Below are 17,107 nucleotides of genomic sequence, written 5' to 3'. Positions count from 1 at the left end.
GTATCTAAAGAAACTTTGAAAAAAAATTTTAGGGGCGCCTGGGTGGCTCAGCGGTTTAGCGTCTGCCTTCAGCCCAGGGCCTGATCCTGGAGACCCAGGATCGAGTCCCACGTCAGGCTCCCTGCATGGAGTCTGCTTCTCCCTCTGCCTGTGTCTCTGTCTCTGTGTCTCTCATGAATAAAAAAAAAAAAAAAAAAAAATTTAAATAAACTGAAAATTCTATATCTTATGTTGAACATCAAATCTTCAGGTTATATTTTCATTAGATGAAACATTAGAAAAATACCTTTTTATGTTTTTATTCAGGAGCTACATTGTCAGAAATATTTAATACCAAAAAAGTAAAATACCAATTAATGGCATTTAAATTTTTAACTTTCCAGCAAAGATTTCAGTAGTTCCTCAATCTCGGTCCTTTGTTAACAACAAAATTAACTACATTCCAGGCTTTATTCCTGATCCAGCCACTTTCAAGCTCTTTGACCTTAAGCAAGTTCCTCAACCCCTCTGGATCTAGCTTCTTCATAAACATTTAAAGTTATGTTAAGTTGTTTTACAGTTCCTTGCAGTACTAATATTCTAACGTTAAGTTCCTTTTTACAAATAGGGAAATAGAAATTCTAATCTTAACTAGCTTTCCAGAAGTCACATGAGAAAAAGAAAGCCTAATTTTAAAAGAGTCAATTAATTATATCCAGCCTGGATACAGATACACCAACAGGGAGCCCATTGTGGAAAACTGTCCTAAGCTTCCCAGGCACACCTGCTGTCAAGGATCCGTCTTCAAGGCATCAGTTGCCAAAGCTCATCTCACTCTATAAAGGGAGGGGACTGGCGAATTATAAACTCTCCGGTCTGGTCTTGGGAATATTTTCCATCTATCGGAGGTGAGCAATCTGAAGACAAGAGGAAGAAGGAAAAAGAGCCTCGGAGTCGACGTGATCTCCAAACAGACTTAGGACAGGAGATGATCTGGCCATGCGATTGTTGCTACAACAGTCTGTGTTTTGCAGCCCTTTGTAGCTACACAAACACTTTCTGGTAAGTGAGAAAACACGCTAGACTTATTTGAATCCCTGCCTTTTTATGTAACTTTAATTATGGGGAAGCTGCACAAAAGACGGAATACTGATCTCTTGCTCATCAGCATGTGGTTAAAGATCTAAGCGTTCTTTGTGCAGGTTTATGCTGTAATAAGGCAATATTCAGGCTTGAAATGTCTACTTTTCGGGCGCCTGGGGGGCTCAGTGGTTGAGTGTCTACCCTCGGCTCAGGTCATGATCCCAGGGACCGGATCGAGTCCCACATCGGGCTCCCTGCAGGGAGCCTGCTGCTCTCTCTGCCAGTGTCTCGGCCTCTCTCTCTCATGAATAGATAAATAAAATCTTTTTTTTTAAGATTTTATTTATCTATTCATGAGAGACACAGAGAGAGAGAGAGAGAGGCAGAGACACAGGCAGAGGGGGAAGCAGGCTCCATACAAGAAGCCCGATGTGGGACTCGATCCCGGGTATCCAGGATCACACCCCTGGCTGCAGGCAGTGCTAAACTGCTGCACCACTGGGGCTGCCCAATAAATAAAATCTTAAAAAAAAAAAAGAAAGAAACACTGACTTAGGAAAAGAAAATTCTTCTAAGAGACAATATTTTGCTTTGCAATTTATTCATCCCCTCAAGAAGCGTTTATTTATTTTATTTTTTCAAGAAGCATTTATAAAGTACCCACTGTAAACTCAGAATTAGATTACAGTTGACCTTTGAACAAAACAGAGGTTAGGGTGCCCGTCTCCACCCTTTACAGTAAAAAATCTGCATATAACTTTTGGCTGCTTGAAAACTTGACCACTAATAGTCTACTGTTGACAGGAAGCCTTATTAATAACATAAACAATGGATTAAGATGCATCCTGTATATGTATTATATCCTATATATAATACATGTGTTGTGTATATGCTATATATATAATACATATGTTATAGGTGTTATATACTATATTCTTACATTGAGTAAGCACAGAAAAAGAAAATATTATTAAGAAAATCATAAAGCAGAGAAAATACAGTAATGTATTGAAAAACCCACAGGCGTATTAGTAGGGCCATGTAGTTCATTCAGTGTTGTTAAAGGGTCAACCATAATTCTAAAATCTGTGTATGGAGCAGATGCCTGGCTGGCCTAGATGGTTGAGCATGCAACTCTTGATCTGGGAGTGGTGAGTTGGAGTTGCAAACTGAATGGAGAGTTTACTAAATAAAATCTGTGTGTGTGTGTGTGTGTGAGAGAGAGAGAGAGAGAGAGACTACTCCCTGTCATGAAAAAACTTGTTCTCTTACTTGTAAAGGTTAAATAATATACATTAATTCTCGTTAATAATTAACAAACATCGGGATCCCTGGGTGGCGCAGCGGTTTGGCGCCTGCCTTTGGCCCAGGGCGCGATCCTGGGGACCTGGGATCGAATCCCATGTTGGGCTCCTGGTGCATGGAGCCTGCTTCTCCCTCTGCCTGTGTCTCTGCCTCTCTCTCTCTCTCTCTCTCTCTGTGTGACTATCATAAATAAATTTTAAAAAATTAAAAAAAAATAATTAACAAACATCTTCTGAATGCTTAACATGTGTCAGTCACTGAGTCAACTCATTTCTATAGAGAAGAAATAATATAAGTGGTGAATGAGTAAGAGTAAAAATGTGTGATTTTGGTCAAACATGCATAAGAAGGAGTACACAGTCTAGAGATAGGTCACTCAATTGAATCATTTACATTGTAACCCTCAAAGTGGTCAAATTAAATGACTTTAAATTTTTTTTTAAGATTTTATTTGTTTATTCATGAGAGACATAGGCAGAGAGAGGCAGAGACACAGGCAGAGGAAGAAGCAGGCTCCCTGCAGGGAGCCCAGTGTGGGATTTGATCCCAGGACCCTGGGATCACAACCTGAGCTGAAGGCAGATGCTCAACCACTAAGCCACCCAGGTGTCCCCTTAGAATGACTCTTAAATTCTAGTTAAGTATTTCCTTTGAATTCCTTTGAATCAAACCAGTTTCATATTATTTAACTCATTCATCTGTCCATTTATTCAGTATCTTTAAGGAACATACAAAGAAGCCAAAAAAAATAAAATAAAATCACGTTGGGTAAAAAATACACATAAATGAGCAAAGACAAAGCAGAATGTGAACAATATGATTCAAAGTTGCGTTGAGGGATGCCTGGGTGGCTCAGCGGTTGAACGTCTGCCTTAGGCCCAGGGCGTGATCCTGGAATCCCGGGATGGAGTCCCACTCGGGCTCCCTGCTTGAGGCCTGCTTCTCCCTCTGCCTAGGTCTCTGCCTGCCTCTCTCTGTGTCTCTCATGAATAAATACATAAAATCTTAAAAAAATAAAAAAAATAAAAAAATAAAGTTGTGTTGAAAAAAAATAAAAAATAAAGTTGCGTTGAAAGATTAAACTGAAGCCTATTAAAATTTTTAAGAGCTTATTTGAGCAAATATTGATTAAAAAAATTTATTTATTTAAATAACCTCTAAACCCAATGTGAGACTTGAACTCATGACCCTAAAATCAAGAGTCATAAGGTCCTCTCACTGAGCCAGCCAGGCGTCCCTGAGCAAAAATCTATTTGAATCAGCACCAAACCATAAATGGTTACAAGTGCTCCACAAGAGCTGGGGAGAGACTTAGGAAAGGTAGAAGCAAAGCAAAAAAACTCATTGATTGGCTGTAGCTTAAAGCCCGTTGGCTCTTTGTGCTTCCTTGTCCTTAGGGTCCAACTTTGTAAACTTGAGGCATTTACAGGCTGAGATTTTGGTTTGCTTTTTGTGGGTTCGTTACAGTTCCCTGGATCTAACGGGCTCCTTATTTAATTGAATTTAACAGTTGCATCCAGAAACTCATAGGAAAAATGGAAGGAGGGCCTGGCAAACATTAAGTGCTCAGTAAATGTGGGCTTAATGAATGAATGTAATATTAGAGGAAGCAGTCAGGACAAGATCCTCTGAGGGAAGTAATGGGCCTGGACTGAGGAGCAAAGGTCAGCCTGATGGAGCAAATGACAGTAGCAAAGGCCCTGTGGCAAAAAGGAAAAAAAAAGGCAGGATGTAGAGTTTCAACAGATTGGTTTGGTTGGAACAAAAGGGTTGGTTGATAGGCGGGAAGGAAGAATGTAAGGTTTGATAAGGTAGGGTACGTTCTGATACAACCCAAGCTGTCATAACAAATTAAAACATTTGTAACACCCTAAGTATAACAGTTTTGTTCTTAGAACTCTGACTTCCTCTCTTGAAATGTATTGATGGTAAAACATTAATTCTACAAAACCAAGCTACTTAAATAAGTAATATTTTGTGAACTGACTGAAGGGAAATGCCATCAAGATAAGGCAAGGGGCACCTGGGTGACTCAGTCGGTTGAGCATCTATCCTCAGTACCTGTGTCCATTAAGCATCCGACTCCTGATTGCAGGTCAGGTCATGATCTCAGGGTCGTGAGGTTGAGCCCCGTGTCAGGCTCCATGTCGGGCTCCAGGCTCAGTGCACAACTTTTTTTTTTTTTTTTTTTAATTTATTTATGATAGTCACAGAGAGAGAGAGAGAGAGAGAGAGGCAGAGACATAGGCAGAGGGAGAAGCAGGCTCCATGCACCGAGAGCCCGATGTGGGATTCGATCCCGGGTCTCCAGGATCGCGCCCTGGGCCAAAGGCAGGTGCCAAACTGCTGCGCCACCCAGGATCCCCCCCCCCCTTTTTTTAAAGATTTTATTTACTTATTCATAAGAGACACAGAGAGAGAGAGAGAGAGAGAGAGAGAGAGAGAGAGAGAGGCAGAGACACAGGCAGAGGGAGAAGCAGATTCCATGCAGGGAGCACCATGTGGGACTCGATCCCAGGTCTCCAGGATCACACCCTGGGCTGCAGGCAGCGCTAAACCCCTGCGCCGCCACCAGGGCTGCCCCCAGTGTACGACTTGCTTAAGATCCTCTCTCTTGAAAAAAAAAAGAAAGAAAAAAAAGAAAAAAAAAAGATCTTCTCTCTCCTTCTGTCCTTCTCTCCCCACAAACTATCCCCCATCCCACCTCAAGAAAAAAAAAAAAAAAAAAAAAGATGATAAAGCAAAGTATAATGGTATAGGCAATGTCATGGATGGAAAAAAATTTAGAGATTATCTATTTTAATCCAACCCCTGTTTTACCAGGTGAGAGAGGTCAAGGATCCAGGATCCAGGACCAAGAGTGGGGTCCTATCTAAAGCACTGAGTATACCGGGCTAGGCCTCATTTGCCAACAGTTGCTGGAATCTTTACTAATTACAACTCTACCTGAATTGCATGATTATTGTTATTTGAAGATCAATATGAAAAAGGTGAAATATAAAATTATTATTATTATTATTTAAAGATTATTTATTTATTCATTCATTCATTCATGATAGACACAGACACAGAGAGAGAGAGGCAGACACACAGGCAGAGGGAGAAGCAGGCTCCCTGCAGGGAGCCTGACGTGGGACTCAATTCCAGGTTTCCAGGATTGCGCCCTGGGCCAAAGGCAGGTGCCAAACCACTGAGCCACCCACCCAGGGATCCCCTGAAATATAAAATTAAAGAAAAGATAAAGACACCAGACGTGGAAAATACTGAAATCGTAGGGTGGGAAGTTTAGATGTGGTTCAGGGCAATACCTGAGAGAAATGAAAGGACAGGTCAAAAGACATTCCAACTAACAGCAGTTTTTTAGAGTGACTGCTTGAATAAGGAGCTAAAAATAATAAGAAGAATAGTAGGGGCACCAGACTAGCTCAGTCACAAGAGCGTGCAACTCTTGATCTCAGAGTCCTGAATTCGAGCACCTGTCAGGTACAGAGATTACTTAAATAAATAAAAATTAAGGAAAAAAAAAGAATAAGAATAGTAAAACAAAAACGCTTCGCTTCCAAATATGAACCTGAGCAGCATCAGATTTGATGGTGAACTTTGGAAGTGATTCAGCTTTTCAGGTAGACAGGTGACAGTATTAAAATTGATTTCATCATTAAAGAGTACACTTATGATAAGCACCAGGTGATATATGGAATTGTTGAATTACTATGTCATATACCTGAAACTAACAGAACACTGTGTGTTTTTTTTTTTTTTAATTTATTTATTCATGATAGTCACACGGAGAGAGAGAGAGAGGCAGAGACACAGGCAGAGGGAGAAGCAGGCTCCATGCACCGGGAGCCTGACGTGGGATTCGATCCCAGGTCTCCATGATCGCGCCCTGGGCCAAAGGCAGGCGCCAAACCGCTGCGCCACCCAGGGATCCCCAGAACACTGTATGTTAACTGTACTGAAATTAAAATGAAAAACTTAAATAAAATGTTTAAGAACAATAAATTTCTTCAAAAATGTAATTCTTTGAAAAGTATTTCTCTGAAAGATGAAAAGTTCTGGACAGTGGTTGCCCAACAGTGTGAACATACTTAACTACTGAAGTGTACACTTAAAAAATAGTTAAGATGGGGGACGCCTGGGTGGCTCAGTCGATTGAGCATCTTCAGGTCAAGATCCCAGGGTCCAGGGGATGGAGGCCCCCCATCAAGGCTCACTGCTCACTGAGGAGCCTGCTTCTCCCCCTTCCTCTGCTGGTCCCCCTGCTTGTGTTCTCTCTCTCTCAAATGATTATTCATTTAATTATAAATAAAATAATATTATATATTATATAAATAAAATAATCATTATTATATGAATATTCATTCATTCAATTATTCATTATAAATAAAATCTTAAACAAAAATAGTTAAGATGGTAAATCTTGGGGATCCCTGGGTGGCGCAGCGGTTTGGCGCCTGCCTTTGGCCCAGGGCGTGATCCTGGAGACCCGGGATCGAGTCCCACATCGGGCTCCCGGTGCATGGAGCCTGCTTCTCCCTCTGCCTATGTCTCTGCCTCTCTCTCTCTCTCTCTCTCTCTGTGACTATCATAAATAAATAAAAATTAAAAAAATAAAAAATAAAAAAATTTTAAAAAGATAGTAAATCTTATTTTTAAAAGATTAAAAAGAAGTGCACACACATATATATTTTTCAATGAATTCTTTTCATCAGTTTAAACTTTTGCTCCATCTGCTCTGGAGCTCTATCCACTTTTCATGTTTTAGGAATGCAGATCCACTCAGGTCACCTCAAGCAATGGGAAGTCTTGCTATTTTAAGGATTCACGTGACTATAAAGGAGATAAGAATATCGTAGGAACCTAAGAATAGCAGTATGATTGGGCTTCAATTGGGAAGGAAAATGAACAGGGGACTGGCCCAGCGCCATGGCCATCCAGAGCCTGGGGTGCCTGGTCACTCTTGGCTGCAGCAGGAATGTAGTCTCCCCAACCATAGGGTGTCACCATCTGTCCCTATGACGACCCGCTGACTACCTCACTTAGTTATAGTTTCTGTTACTCATAATTCCGGCTTACTCATCCTCTTTCTATAACCGACTTTCAGCTTCTCTCCCCACAATCAACAGGCTGATTCTCTCTGTATATCTCAGTTCGAATTCTTGAAAGGACAAAACAACAAAACAAAACAGGAAACCTGACTGGCCTGGCTCAGAGCTCAGCTTCGGGGGGCGTCGGAACCCCCCGGAGAGCCTGTTAGGCCACAGGGCGTCGGGTGTCATTCCCAGCTTTTCTGATTTAGTGGCCTGGGGCAGGGCCTGAGAATGTGCATTTGGAACAGAACCCCGGGTAATACATGGCTCTGGGCACCACTCTTGAGAACCACGGGCCTAGGTAATCCCCCCTTTCTCTGTCTGGACAGAGCAGCTGGGGCTCTACCTCATGTCACCGACGCCATCCTCTCAGGCTCATAAATGAAGATTTTTAAAAAACTTCCTTCTCTTATTGGCCTCCTCATTGAGGCAGTCTCCTGGGTCCTCTGCTCTTCACCTGGAATGTCTCTGACCTCTTTTCCCTTCCTTGGTCACTGCCCCAACCCAGGGTCTCATTCCCTGGGACCTGAATACCCGCAGAAAAGCTCCCCGTTCCAGGCCCCCCAACCCCACAGGCCAGATGACCTCCCCCCAGAGCCATCATTGGCTCCCTCTGCCCGTCTCAATAACCTAAACAGTGTGACACCTTTAAACTTTGTACTCTTTTTTTTTTTTTATTCATAGAGACACACAGAGAGAGAGAGAGGCAGAGACACAGGCAGAGGGAGAAGCAGGCTCCATACAGGGAGCCCGATGTGGGACTCGATCCAGGGTCCCCAGGATCACACCCTGGGCTGCAGGCGGCGCTAAACCGCTGTGCCACCGGGGCTGCCCTAAACTTTGTACTCTTAAGTCAATAACAGTTAGATGCTTGTTTTCCCACACTGCCACTTCCTTTCCCCTCAGGACCTCTTACCCTTTCCCTATACCGGTATTTCTCAAACGTTTCCGAAGGGTGGAGGGTATCCTTAGGGATCGGACCCCTTAGCAGCTTTTGAATCTTCCTCTCCCCACTTGGGAGAGATTTCTTGGTAGACTCCTGTTATCTTTCAAAGGTCAGGTAGAGGGCAGCCCCGGTGGCGCAGCGGTTTGGTGCCACCTGCGGTCCAGGGCCTGATCCTGGAGACGTGGGATCGAGTCCTGCATCGGGCTCCCTGTGTGGAGCCTGTTTCTCCCTCTGCTGCTAGCTCACTTGCTCTGTCTCTCATGAGTAAATAAAATAAAATCTTAAAAAAAAAAAAGGTCAGGTAGATTTTCCAACCTCTTCCATCTATTTTTATTTTCTTTTTCCAACTATTTTTGTTTTCACATTAAAGGGAGCTTTTAGTTGTTTGTCAGTGAGCCAAACGGATGCTTTGGGCACATCTTCGGTTTGTGGGGAGCTTCACATAGGGTTCCTGTGTCCCGGTTTGAGAAGGACCCCTGTAGACGCCACCTGCACTGTCTGCTCTCGTCCCTGTTTCACTTGGGCACTGCCTACAACACAACCCAAGAGTTCCCAAAAGTGCCACGCTGCTACCAAATTAAGTATAAACTGCTTTCTTCTGAATTCAAAGCCCTCCAAAAATGATCCTTCAAACCTTATTTCTGATACTAAGTTACTTTTTTTTCCAAATTGAAATATTTTATTTAGTATGTTCTCAATATTTCATTAAATCTGATTGTTGGCAAGTGGCTTACTTCCCTAGACATCCAGGCAGTGGTTCCCCAGACCAGAAGAACCCCATCATTTGAGAATTCGTTCGAAATACATATATTCTGTTCTGTTCTACATTGGACTGGCTGAATCAGGAATTCTGGGTGTGGGGCTGGCAATCTGGATTTTAACAGGCCCACCAGGTGATTCTGATGCAACTGGGGGCCACTGGTCTAGCATTTAGCTTACAGATCTAAAACAGATTATGATACAGATTAAGAATAGAAGAAGAATTTAGTGGAATATGAACTATTATTTAACTGTGATTTTTTTTCAGATTTTATTCTGAAGTAAACATGGGGTCTGAACTCACAAACTCTAGATCAAGAGATGCTCCACCAACACAGCTAGCCAGGTACTTCTACTAATTAATTAATTAATTTAAGGATTTTATTTATTTGAGAGGGAGAGAGTGAGCCCAAGCTGGGGGAGCGGGAGGAGAAGCAGACTCCCCACTGAGTGGGGAGCCCAAAGCAGGGCTCTATCCCACAGCCCTGGGATCCTGACCTGAGCTGAAGGCAGGTGCTTAACCGACTGAGCCACACAGGCGCTGCCACCTAGAATTCTGCTACTAAATGTATTTTTCTTTCAAGATTTTATTTATTCATGAGAGACAGAGAGAGAGAGAGAGAGAGAGAGAGGCAGAGACACAGGCAGAGGGAGAAGCAGGCTCTATTCAGGGAGCCCGACGTGGGACTCGATCCCTGGTCTCCGGGGTCACGCCCTGGGCTGAAGGCAGGCGGTAAACCACTGAGCCACCCGGGCTGCCCTAAATGTATTTTTCATACAGGCTCTTCTCAATTTAGAAACCATGTTCTAGAGGAAGAACCGATTAAGCCGTTTTAAATTCATTTGTCTCCTCCTAGTGGCAGGCTTTTAAATATTGAGCAGGACACCCTATTTAAGTTTCTTAAAAATTCTATTTCTGATTTTCCCAAGATTCCTCTTATTAACTACAATTAAAGACAATTGACTCTCTCCACCAAATTCCATAGATTTTTCTCTATTCGCTCTAACTGTGGCTCAGAAAATCATGAGATACCTAGGAATAAACCTCACCAAAGATGTAAAGGATCTATACCCTCAAAACTATAGAACACTTCTGAAAGAAATTGAGGAAGACACAAAGAGATGGAAAAATATTCCATGCTCATGGATTGGCAGAATTAATATTGTGAAAATGTCAATGTTACCCAGGGCAATATACACGTTTAATGCAATCCCTATCAAAATACCATGGACTTTCTTCAGAGAGTTAGAACAAATTATTTTAAGATTTGTGTGGAATCAGAAAAGACCCCGAATAGCCAGGGGAATTTTAAAAAAGAAAACCATATCTGGGGGCATCACAATGCCAGATTTCAGGTTGTACTACAAAGCTGTGGTCATCAAGACAGTGTGGTACTGGCACAAAAACAGACACATAGATCAGTGGAACAGAATAGAGAATCCAGAAGTGGACCCTGAACTTTATGGGCAACTAATATTCGATAAAGGAGGAAAGACTATCCATTGGAAGAAAGACAGTCTCTTCAATAAATGGTGCTGGGAAAATTGGACATCCACATGCAGAAGAATGAAACTAGACCACTCTCTTTCACCATACACAAAGATAAACTCAAAATGGATGAAAGATCTAAATGTGAGACAAGATTCCATCAAAATCCTAGAGAAGAACACAGGCAACACCCTTTTTGAACTCGGCCATAGTAACTTCTTGCAAGATACATCCACGAAGGCAAAAGAAACAAAAGCAAAAATGAACTATTGGGACTTCATCAAGATAAGAAGCTTTTGCACAGCAAAGGATACAGTCAACAAAACTCAAAGACAACCTACAGAATGGGAGAAGATATTTGCAAATGACATATCAGATAAAGGGCTAGTTTCCAAGATCTATAAAGAACTTATTAAACTCAACACCAAAGAAACAAACAATCCAATCATGAAATGGGCAAAAGACATGAACAGAAATCTCACAGAAGAAGACATAGACATGGCCAACATGCACATGAGAAAATGCTCTGCATCACTTGCCATCAGGGAAATACAAATCAAAACCACAATGAGATACCACCTCACACCAGTGAGAATGGGAAAAATTAACAAGGCAGGAAACAACAAATGTTGGAGAGGATGTGGAGAAAAGGGAACCCTCTTACACTGTTGGTGGGAATGTGAACTGGTGCAGCCACTCTGGAAAACTGTGTGGAGGTTCCTCAGACAGTTAAAAATATACCTGCCCTACGACCCAGCAATTGCACTGTTGGGGATTTACCCCAAAGATACAAATGCAATGAAACGCTGGGACACCTGCACCCCGATGTTTCTAGCAGCAATGGCCACGATAGCCAAACTGTGGAAGGAGCCTCGGTGTCCAACGAAAGATGAATGGATAAAGAAGATGTGGTTTATGTATACAATGGAATATTACTCAGCTATTAGAAATGACAAATACCCACCATTTGCTTCAACGTGGATGGAACTGGAGGGTATTATGCTGAGTGAAGTAAGTCAGTCGGAGAAGGACAAACATTATATGTTCTCATTCATTTGGGGAATATAAATAATAGTGAAAGGGAAAATAAGGGAAGGGGGAAGAAATGTGTGGGAAATATCAGTAAGGGAGACAGAACATAAAGACTGCTAACTCTGGGAAACGAACTAGGGGTGGTGGAAGGGGAGGAGGGCGGGGGGTGGGAGTGAATGGGTGACGGGCACTGGGTGTTATTCTGTATGTTAGTAAATTGAACACCAATTAAAAAAAAAAAAAAAAAAAGAAAATCATGTAATTTGTCTCCAACATAGCTCTTTTTAAACAGACTTGTAAATTTTCCCTCATTTTGTTACTTCTTAGCAGTAGAACTTCACTACTTAGAACACTTTGAAATGCATTTTCTTCCTTTATGGGACTGAAGGACTCCAGGTCATTATCTTTTATTCCTCTCACTATCACCCTCTTTCTTGCAATGCCCCAGGAACCACACAAGATCTTGGGACAAGCCACTGCCACCAAGTATCTTTGCAGTTAGCTCTTTGAGCCATTAAACTCCCTAGGGTGTGAACTTTTTTTTTTTTTTTTGACTCTTAAAGCCTACAAGACAAGGTTTGATTTTTTTTTTTTTCCCAAAGGATTTCATTGATATGGCAGGCTAATTTATGGAGATACTAATACCCCACATTTTCCCCCTTAGGCTTTCCAAGCAGGTAGCGGGGCCCTTAGTATAACACTGCCTTGGAGGTCTAAAGAATGGAAAGATGAGCTACCTGGAGACTGTGCCTTTTCCTGTCCATTGTTAGAGTCTGAGCTCAGTGAAAGAAATTGTGTTCCATGTCTGAGAGGGAGAGGGGGGACGGTGCCTTTATCTCAAACTGGAGGCCTGGAAGGAGCTCGTGAACTGGTATGTCCTCCATCCCCTTGCAGTGCCCTGGACAGGCGCCTAGCTAGGATCTGCGTAGCAAGGTGAGACCTTTAAACACCCAAGTTCCCACACACAGCAGGGATTATTCCTATGCTTTGGGAAACAGAATCCCTGCACTTGAAGGATCTGTGTGGCTTCAACCATGGGAATCTCAGTGGAAACCAATATGGGCTGGAGACAGGAAAGTTCTCTCCAAATACTATGTATGACCTGGGAGTGTAAAGGGGAGAAAACTCACAGAGATTAAATTTTCCTGCCGTTCTGTTAAATATTAACAGTTAAATATTTTGAACATCACTCTAGATAATAATTACCTCTTGAGCTGTCATAAGGCTTAAAGTGGGTTCAGTCAAAACAAGCTAATGACACTTGACCCTTACCAACTCCTCCCTGCCACCCCCCCCCCGCCCCCCCCCCCCGCCCAGCATGGATCCTTAAGCCATCTTTTTGGATCCAGGGCCAAATAATTATGTTTCTGCTATACAATTGCCATAGTATTTGGTTCTCATCCAGCCTTCAAAGATTTTAATATTTTATTTTTTAAGATTTTATTTATTTGAGAGAGAGAGAGAGAGAGAGGGAGAGAGAGAGCATGCACAGGGGGAAAGGGAGAAGCAGGCTCCCTGCTAAGTCAGAAGCCTGACGTGGGGCTCTATTCCAGGACCCTGGAATCATGACCTGAGCCAAAGGAAGATGTTTAACCAAATGAAACACGCAGGGTCCCCTCAAAGATTTTTTTTTTTTACTTCTTTTTTTAATTTTTTTATTTATTTATGATAGTCACACACAGAGAGAGAGAGAGAGGCAGAGACACAGGCAGAGGGAGGAGCAGGCTCCATGCACCGGGAGCCCGATGTGGGATTCGATCCCGGGTCTCCAGGACCGCGCCCTGGGCCAAAGACAGGCGCTAAACCGCTGCGCCACCCAGGGATCCCAGATTTTTTTTTTTTTTAATCACCAAGCAATTTCTCTTACCTGTTCAGTTTAAAACTAGCAGCTTCTATTGTTTTAAATAATAGCTACAGGGACACCTGGGTGGCTGGTGGTGGAGCGTCTCTGTCTGCAGCTCAAGGCGTGATCCTGGAGTCCCAGGATCGAGTCCCACGTCGGGCTCCCTGCATGGAGCCTGCTTCTCCCTTTGCCTGTGTCTCTGCCTCTCTCTGTGTCTCTCATAAATAAGTAAATAAACCCTTAACAAAAATAAGTAACAGCTATATTAAGATATAATAAACATACCATAAAACTATTTTTAAAGTATACAACTCAGTGGTTTTTAGTATATTCACAGAGTTGTGCAGCCATCACCACTAATTCTGGAATATTTTCATCACTTCTGGAAGAAACCACACAACCAGTTGGTCATCCCCATCCCCCCAGCCCTGGTAACCACTAACTGACCTTTTCTTTCTATAGGCTCGCCTAACTGGAAATCTCATATAAATGGAATCATTCAATATGTGGCTTTTGTGTCTGCCTTCTTGGTGTAATATGTTCAAATTCATCCATGTTGAAGCACGTATCTGTACTTCATTCTTTTCATCGGCAAATAAGATTCCATACATAGATCTGCCACATTTGGTTTATGCTTCCTTTTTTTTTTTTTTTAAAGCCATCTCTGCACCAAGGTGGGGCCCAGGCTCACTCCCCTGAGATCAAGAGTTGGATGGGATGCTCTAGCTTTACCAACTAAGCCATCCAGGCGCCCCATTGCTTCTATTTTTAAATAAGGATGATTTAGTCTTTTTAAGCTAGCATCTGGGACTTATTATCTTTTTTAAGATTGAGAAGAGAATGTTTAAAAACATTATTTTTTTTTTTTAGACTTAAAAAAATTATTTGTCAGAGACAGAGGGTAAAAGCAGGGGGAGCTGCAGGCAGAGGAGAGGGAGAAGCAGCCTTCTCGCTGAGCAGGGAGCCCTACATGGGGCTCAACCAGGACCCTAGGATCATGACCCAAGCCAAAGGCAGACACTTAACTGAGTCACCCAGGCACCCTGAGAATAGAATTTTTTTTTTTTTCTTTTCTTTTTGAAGTAAGCTCTGTGCCCAACATAGGGCTTAAACTACATGACCCCAAGATCAAGAGTCAATATATTTTACCGACTGAGCCAGCTAGGTACCCCGAATAGAACGTATTAAGAATGGGCTCCAGGGGCACCTGGCTGGGTCAGTCGGTGTCTCTGGAGGATGTGACTCTTGATCTTGGGATTGTAAATTTGAGCCCTATGTTGGATGTAGAGATTACTGAAAAAAAATCTTAAAAATAGAAAAATGGACTCTAATTAGAAACCATTGAAATTCCTCCCAATCACCAAAAGGCTTCTTTTTCCCCTTTTTCAAAGCTGATGTTGATGAGTTATTCTGCCCAAATAAGTACCTGTTTTCTGTCTAAGATGTTTCCACTTTTAAGCTAATTTTCAGGGCAGCCTGGGTGGCTCAGTGGTTTAGTGTTGCCTTTAGCCCAGGGCGTGATCTGAGACCTGGGATCCAGTCCCAGTTTCCCTGCATGGAGCCTGCTTCTCCCTCTGCCTGTGTTTCTGCTCTCTCTCTGTCTCTCATGAATAAATAAATAAAATCTTAAAAAAAAAAAAAAAGCTAATTTTCAAAGGGCATAAGCTCTAAGCCATGAAGCCTATATTATGTCTCCTTTCCTCCTAAGGGAATGGTTTTCTAGTTTGTATGCTATGTTTTAATATTAAAATTACTTTGCAGATTGTGTATACACGTTTTTGTAAATACATGGAGTATCTCTGAAAGGATTTGTAAGAAACTGGTAAAATTCGTTGTCTATAGAAGGGGATAAAGGGGAACAGGGATGGAAACTTACTTCTTACTCTATATCCTTTTTTTACTCTAGATCCTTTTGTAAATTGTTCAAAATAAAAAAAAATTATGTCATAAATAGTACGATAATAACCTTGACTAGAAGTATGAGGTTTATTTGAAGAGGACTTCTTGAATTATTACACTGACCATAAAACACACATATTCTTGGGGCACCTGTGTGGCTTAGTAGGTTAAGTGTCTGCCTTTCTTTGGGTCATGATCTAAGGGTCCTAGGATGGACCCCGAGTCAGACTCCCTGATTACCCAAGAGCCTGCTTCTTCTCCCTCTCCCTCTGCCTGCTGCTCCCCCTGCTTGTGCTGTCAAATAAATAAATAAAATCTTTAAAAAAGCACACACGCATGCATATTCTCATTCCTCAAGCCTTTATGACTGCTGTTCCCTCAACTTGGATTGTCCTTCTCTTCTTTTTTTTTTTTTAATTTATGATAGTCATACAGAGAGAGAGAGAGAGAGAGAGAGGCAGAGGGAGAAGCAGGCTCCATGCACCAGGAGCCCAACGTGGGATTTGATCCCGGGTCTCCAGGATCGCGCCCTGGGCCAAAGGCAGGCGCCAAACCGCTGCGACACCCAGGGATCCCTGTCCTTCTCTTCTTTATCTTCCCCTTTATCCCAATAAAATCTGACAAGTTGTGTAATTTTTGTTTACGAAGAAAGCACTTATAGATACAACACAATCTGATCTTCAAATGGAAAATATACAGTAAATATAAATATCTTAATCTTCATTTAATAAATAAAAACACCGAAGCTTAGAAAGCATAGCAGCTTGTCCCAGATCATAATTATGACACTTCAGAGCTAGAATTCAAATCTACAATTTCCAGCAGGTTAAGTGCTCTACCTTTTCTTTCTTTCTTTCTTTTTTTTTTTAAGCAATGGAATCCTATTTCTCTAATGGGGCAACTGGGTAAAAATGCACAAAGATGCTTACTAAAATGTTGTGTAATATATACTTTTTAAATATTTTAAGTAATCTCTACAACCCAAGGTGGGGCTGGAACTTAAAACCCTGAATTCAAGAGTCGAATGCTCTACCAACTGAGCCAGCCAGGCCATGCAAGTGTTGGGAAATAATATTACACAATAAATACTACATGGTTGCTAAAAACTATGATGCAGATCTCCATTTACCATGGAGAACTTGGAAAAGCATCCATGATACTGTATATAGTGAGAAAAGCAAGCTAAAAACAGGGGTATAAATTTAACACTTAAAGTAAGTGTAGACGGACACCTCGACCGCTCAGCGGTTGGGCGGCTGCCTTCCTCCCAGGGCGTGACCCTGGAGTCCTGGGATAGAGTCCGCCTAGGGGTCCCCGCAGGGAGCCTGCTTCTCCCTCTGCCCCTCTCTTGAATAAACTAATAAATAACAATCTTAAAAAATAATAATAATAAAAGTATGTGTATGGCAGCCCGGGTGGCTCAGCGGTTGAGTGTCTCTGCCTTTGGCCCAGGGCATGACCCCGGGGTCCTGGGATCGAGTCCCACCCACATCAGGCTCCCTGCATGGAGCCTGCTTCTCCCTCTGCCTGTGTCTCTGCCTCTCTCTCTCTCTGTCTCTCACGAATAAATAAATAAAATACAGTATGTGTAGAAAGAAGCTGGAAGGATACATGCAAAGTGTTTTTTAAGAGTCAATAATACTGCAGTGTTCGCTTTGGCAGCACGCACACTAGAAGTC

General features: G+C 42.2%; 1 long non-coding RNA gene across 2 annotated transcripts; it reads left to right on the top strand.

Annotated features, from left to right (window-relative positions):
- The first annotated feature begins 243 nt into the window (after positions 1–243).
- On the top strand, positions 244–15,365 carry LOC144316983 (uncharacterized). Of its 2 annotated transcripts, XR_013382832.1 has the most exons (4): positions 244–1,041; positions 5,191–5,357; positions 9,434–9,511; positions 13,992–15,365. It is a non-coding gene; the product is annotated as an uncharacterized LOC144316983 (long non-coding RNA). The 2 variants fall into 2 exon arrangements; XR_013382833.1 differs by lacking the exons at positions 9,434–9,511; positions 13,992–15,365 and adding an exon at positions 6,150–6,638.
- Positions 15,366–17,107: the final 1,742 nt, after the last annotated feature.

The sequence above is a fragment of the Canis aureus genome, chromosome 7, assembly GCF_053574225.1.
Source record: "Canis aureus isolate CA01 chromosome 7, VMU_Caureus_v.1.0, whole genome shotgun sequence".
In the NCBI taxonomy this organism is placed as follows: domain Eukaryota; kingdom Metazoa; phylum Chordata; class Mammalia; order Carnivora; family Canidae; genus Canis; species Canis aureus.
The sequence above is the reverse complement of the archived record's forward strand: the minus strand, read 5'-3'. Positions and strand labels throughout refer to the sequence as shown.